We start from the raw sequence: 6,691 nt of genomic DNA on the forward strand, positions 1-6,691 counted from the left end.
AGCCCACTGATGTCAGAAATTGCAGTTCCAGGATCGTGTCCTTTCGCACTATTGCATTCAGGCCCTTCCACTGCCTTTATTCAATTTTTTGGGGCACATGTCTAAAACTTGACGTTCTCCATGTAGGTGTGCATGACCAGAGCCCCCCATGCTCTCCTGCTTTGAGAGCGTGTGAGCTTATTCCATGCTGTAGGAAATGTCTGGTCAAACAGAAGGACGAAAGCGGTGTGTATGCTACTTACACATACCTTGCTTCTAGGTATAATTACTGCATTATAGGGATGAAATGCAACTGAAAGGATGATTTCTTAATAGCATATGCTGGATCTGCACTGTGTTGACAGCAAATACATAGCAAGATGCTCCAGCATCTCAGTATGTCACACCCATTTCTCTCCTGCTCATCCCTGTAATATCTCTGGCGTGTTTCATTAACACATTCCAGGATAGATTAACACACCTCAGAGACACCATCGGCAGACACCTTCCTGACCATACCTGGCTTTCTTACATAAATGGCATCCCATGAGGGATTGTGGCACAATAGAAAGGATGGAAAGCTTGAATATGAGGCACTGTTTCTATAAGGAAAATATAAATCCATGGAAGATACTCCAACCGAAGTGGTGGGCATATCTTGCACAAGAAAAATCACTAACTGAATCACTAAATGTGAAACTGTGTGACTGTGAGAACTCTTGCGAGCCCCTCTGGAGCTGGCACTACATTCATTCCGTATGGAGGAGCACAGGTCTACAAGGCCCAGCACTGGCTCTCCTTCAGCAGGGACGGTGGTGCTGGTGGCAAGAGTAGCACCCACCCATGCACATGCTCAAGAAATCCAGGTCTCACAGCTCAGCCTTTATTCATATCCTGTGTATGTGATTGTGCACTTGTGTGAGGAAGGAGTGAGTGAGAGGGCATTTTGGCACTATGCTGGATTTCTATGCATAGTTCACATATAAAGGAAGGGAAAATCCATGTTGATTAAAAGCAGTGAGATGAGCTGCTGATCATTAGGGTGTATCAGAGGTGTCAGTTTCTGCAGCAGTGATCTGTGTATGTGGCTGGAACTATGCCTTTTACCAGAATGGAACTGGTGATTCCGTTAAAATTCTGTGAACCCATAGATTCTGTGAACCCATTCAAAGCCAAGTTGGATACAGTCTTAGGGAATCTGGTCTAGTGGAAGGTGTCCCTGCCCATGGCAGAGAGGGTTGGGACCAGTTAGTCTTTAAGATCCATTCTAACCCCTTAACATTCTAGGATCCTATGACAATTACTGAATTTCTGTTAAAATAGAGCAGCAGTTCATGTGAAGCCTCCGTGGGTACATCCAGTGTCTTCCTTGGCATGCTAACAAAATTGTAATAATTCTGTAGGATATTACAAATCAACAACAATCTCTTCCTGCCCTGTGGTAGCAGTGTCATAGTTTTTTTCTACAAAGGAGAATAAACCCACGTGCGGCCTGATGTTCATCCTTGTACAAGAGGCCAGACTGGACAAGACCTATCATGTCTAGAAAACAAAGGCACAAAGGATCTGCTGTATCTCCTCTAATCATAAATCCTGGCTGCAAAGACAAAACACACTCTTTTACTATTTTTTTAAATTTAATTCTTGTAAACTTGAAAACCATTTTTGACCGAAAATACCTTTCATGTGTCTATCAAGGTGAAGAGTGTGTGTCTGTGTTTAGTTCCTACTCTCTTGAAACTAAATTTAGAAGAAAAATACCCAATATGTTATTCTACCTGAAATACAAACCCTGATTCTTATTTGTATTAGGCTTTGGTGTAATGGCAGATTTTTATTGTTTTAATGGAGGTGTAAATGAAGCTCATCCCTATAATGCTGTGTTACAGCTCTTTGAGATGGGATAGAGTAGAAGTCACTGGAACACACAAAGAGTGCAACTAAATTTTTTTTTTCCTGAACTTCTGGCATGTAGGATTTTATGTAATTAATTAACTGCTGTGGTACAAGAAGATAATGGGGCTGGCATGGGGGAATTTTCTGTGCCAATAATAAGCAATAATAACATTGAGGTGACTTGCCTTTCCTTTTGTGAAGAGTAATACACTTTAGGAACACTTTTTGATTTTTTCAGTGTAAAAATAGAAGACTGGTTTGGGTTATCTTTGTTTCCCACTTAAAAAAAATAAGCCAGTTGTAAGGAAAAAGTAATTCTGTAAATACTCTGCAGTGGGACACTGAAAATGTGTCCAGTCAGTTTCAAAATGGACCACAGACAACAACTGAAGAAGTGTTGTTGGATGTGATTTCCTAATGCTGGTTTTCCAAGATCAAAACAACATACAAAAATAAACTGCATATCCTCCAGTTTTTCTGTTTTCAGCACTTCGTATGCTTCAGTCTGTAGACAAAGCAGTATAGGTTCCCAACCAGCATGCCACAGGGAGTCACCATGTTTAGGTAACAGCTTTTCAGGAATGCAGCTGGAGCAGCAGGAGGAATCTGCTTAAGAACTTTGTTACAAGCTGTGATTTGACTTCAGTACCTCTTAGGTATGTCTTGGTACTGAAGTACGATCAGTGACTTTTTAAGAATGACTGAAATTAGTAATAGAGATTGTTATATAAGATTATACTTAGAGTGTGTGAGGATATGTTTACTGACCGCTTTGGCATCTTCGGCAATGGAAAATAAGCTTTCCTGCATGTAAGTTAACAGCATTAATGACATATCCATTGATTAGCAAAACTGGGACCTTAGAGTTTAACCCCTGCTTCTGTAGTATGTAAAGCCCACAACGTGATTTTTGAACACCATCACTGTGCTTCAACAATGTCTTCCAAACATATGAACTGAAACAGTTTGTGCTCTGGACACAGCCATAAAATATGTGGTGATGGATCTTGGATTTTGTAAAATTCAGTCTACCAACTTTGTTAAAAGTGAGTTAGTGTTTGGACTGCCTGGGCACTGCAGAGAAGCTGTGAAACTGATCTGACGAGCACCCAGTGTAGTGCATGGAGACCCATATGATGTGTTTTTCAACTGGTAAGTTACTATTATAATAACATATGTAAAATTCATATTCAAATGAGAATTTCTGCAATATATGGACCTGTGAGAGTATTTGAAAAGGTTACTGGTGGATTCCCTAGGCACAAATTTGTTCATCTGTCTTAGAAATGATGAAATCAAACCCTATGAGGAAAAAGAGGAATAAATCTTACTGTAACATGAGCACCAGTTTATATTAAATCTCTCACAAATATAAAAATAATTAGGCAAGGTGGCAGTAATGATGCTTACTGCTGCCACTTAGTGGAGCCATGCCTTCCTCCCTTTAACTAGAAAATAGAAGTTTAATAACATGGTTTTTGTTGTTGCAGGACAGTTTTTCAGTGGTGCTGGATACTCAGAGTCCTTGTGTAAGTGATGGCAAGAGGCATTTGAGTACAGGAGCAAAGCCCCTCAGGTGAGGAACGTGTACTTTTCCTGTTGCCTCATAGATACAACCACCACATCAAGAAATAGGTGGATTGAATGTGGAATAACTAACTTCAGAATGAAACTTCAGCAGCCTGCAGAAATTCCAGCCACAGAAGATCATGGTTCTCTACCAGTACAGAAGTCGAAAGGATGAATTTAGCAATTTCACAAAATGAAAAACTAACTTAAATTATATGTGCTGAGCTACAGATGGTAAGATTTCATATTTCTGTAACAAATGGGCGATGATGATGATGATGATGATGATGATGATGATGATGGTGATGATGGTGATGATGATGATGATGATGATGATGGTGATGATGGTGATGATGATGATGATGATGATGATGATGATGATGATGATGATGATGATTTCAGGTATCTCCTCTATCATGTATGAGCTGCCTGAATACATTTTTATTGGGAAGAGAAACATCCTGTGATGATCAAGCTAGAGTCAGATTGATATAACTGAACAAAGCTTATGTCCCTATGTAACACTTTTGATCCACCTCTTTAGGGCAGAATAGAAATCATTCTCTTACTCCAGTGCATGCAGACATAAATTTAAAGAGACATTGTTTTTAACACTATACTTGTGGTGGTGTCTTTTACCTCACCTTCTCCTTCTTAGCTTGCAGGCCCAACACAGCTCATGGGAAAGAATTTCTTGGATGCTACTGCCAGAAAGAAAAAAATATATATTGAAATATAGAACAGTTAATGTTATCTGTACCAGCAGAGATTAATATTTGCTATGCCATCTGAGTGCAATTGAACATAAAGCAGCTAATAATATTCAAGTGATTGAAGCCAAATATCCAAACAGCAGAGAAAAATCATATGCTTTTTCAGGTAACACATGAGAGGAACCAGCCTAGATGTGTCTGTTAGCTTATATCTAGATAAGCATTGTTCATATCCAGATGTATTTCTCCCTGTGTAGATAGTGCAGACAAGCTTATGCTGCAGTATTTAAGACTGAAATCAGTGCTGTTTTAGTGCACAGGTGAAACTACAATGAGTCATGAAGCTTATATTTATCCTTTCTGGAGGAACCACTGAAATTAATAGAGCATGTATCAGCTCCACCATATTGTGATGCTACTAGGCAAAGCATCGTCTGTTCTATGGCTAGTGCATAGCAAAGTGGGAAAAGATGCCAGACAGCCAACATGGCTCCACCAAGGGCAAGTCCTGTCTGACCAACCCTGTGGCCTTCTGTGATGGGGTGATTCCATCAGTGGAAAAGGGAGGAGCTACAGATACCTTTTGTCTGGATTTCCATAATGTCTTTAACATGGTACCACACAACATCCTTCTCTCCATCCTGGGAAGAGATGGATTTGTTGGGAAGACTATTAGGTGAATAAGGAATTGGTTGTATGGTCACATTCAGAGGGTGATGGTGAGTGACTCAGAGTCCAAATCTGTGACAAATGATGTCAGTCAGGAGCCCATATTGGAACCTGTGCTATTTCATGTCTTCATTAATGACACAGACAAAGGGATCGAGTGCACCCTCAGGAAATTTGCCAATGACACCAAGCTGAGTGGTGCAGTTGCCACACCTGAGGGATGAGATGCCATCCACAGGGATCTGGGCAAGCTCAGCAAGTGAGCCCATTGGGGTTCAACAAGACCAAGGGCAAGGTGCTGCACCTGGGTTGGGGCAGTATCAGCACAGGCTGGGATTGAACAGATGGAGAGCAGCCCTGGGGAGAAGGACCTGGGGGTGCTGTGGAAGGGAGGCTGGACATGACCCAGCCATGGGCACTCACAGCCCAGGGGGACAAACGTGTCCTGGGCTGCATCCAAAGCAGCGTGGGCAGCAGGGCAAGGGAAGGGATTCTGTCTCTCTGCTCCTCTCTGCTGAGACCCCACCTGCAGTGCTGCGTCCAGCTCTGAGGTCCCCAGGATGGACCTGCTGAAGTGAGTCCAGAGGAGACCACAAAGCTGCTTGGAGGGCTGGAGCACTTTTCTTATAAAGACAGGCTGAGGGAGTGGAGTTGCTCAGCCTGGAGAAGACCTTAGGGCAGCATTCCAGTACTTGAAGGGGGCTACAAGAGAGATGGAGGACAAACAGTTTAGCAGGGTCTGTTTTAATAGGACAAGGGCTCATGGTTTTAAACTGCATGGGGGTAATTTTAGATTAAATATAAAGAAGAAGTTTTCTACGATGACAGTGATAAAACACTGGCATATGTTGCTCAGAGAGGTAGTAGATACCCCATCCCTGGAAACTTTCAAGGTCAGATTGGACAGGTTGGTCAGCTGATCCGGTTGAAGATGTCCCTGCTCATAATAGGAGTATTTGTATTCTGTGGTTAATTCTTTTAAAGAATGTAACGAATCTGTCTTCCTAAGCCAAAAAGAACCAATTACAATATTTTTAGAGGCTTTTAAGAATCTTAGAAGTTATTTTAAAATACAGCCAGGGAACTTTAAATATCCCAAAGTATTCTGAGGAAGATATGTTCATATCTCAGAATCAGTAATTACACTAATTTTCATAAATTTTTAGCAGGGTCTCCCCAGAAAATTGTGACTGTGAAAGTAAGTGAATAAGTAGAAAATGTCACCAGAATTAAGTATCTAAAACCTTTATTTAGGATTAACATACTTTTGAGATCCAATGTATTTGTCAGGCAAAATCCTCCTCTCTGCAGTAAAGGCCACTGATATCAACTTTCAGATATAACAATTATATAATCTCTGTTTAATCCAGATTTTAATGTTTAGCAGGAATATCCTGCCTCTGCTTCAACTTTCACACTTTTTGAGTGGAAAGCACATTGATACCAAAAGTCTTTAACTGTCTCTTACTTGACATACTGGTTCTGGAATTTATTCCTAAACTATAGATGATTAGTGGGATGCACCACCTCTCCTATGAAGAAAGGTTGAAAGAATTGAGATTGTTCAAGCTGAAAAAGAAAAGGCTCTAGGGTGACATAATTGCAGCCTTCCAGTACCTGGAGGGACCCCACAAGAATGATGAGGAGGGAGTTTCTACAAGGGCGTGTAGTGACAGTGACAGGACAAGGGGGAATAGTTTTAAACTGAAAAGGATGTTTACGTAGGATATTATGAAGAAATTCTTTACTGTAAGGGTGATGAGGGAACAGGTCACCCAGAGAAGCCGTGGATGTCCCATCCCTGGCACTGTTCAAGGCCAGGCTGGATGGGGCTCTGAGCAACCTGGCCTAGTGGGAGGGGTCCC

Source organism: Prinia subflava, chromosome 1, assembly GCF_021018805.1.
Source record: "Prinia subflava isolate CZ2003 ecotype Zambia chromosome 1, Cam_Psub_1.2, whole genome shotgun sequence".
Classification (NCBI taxonomy): domain Eukaryota; kingdom Metazoa; phylum Chordata; class Aves; order Passeriformes; family Cisticolidae; genus Prinia; species Prinia subflava.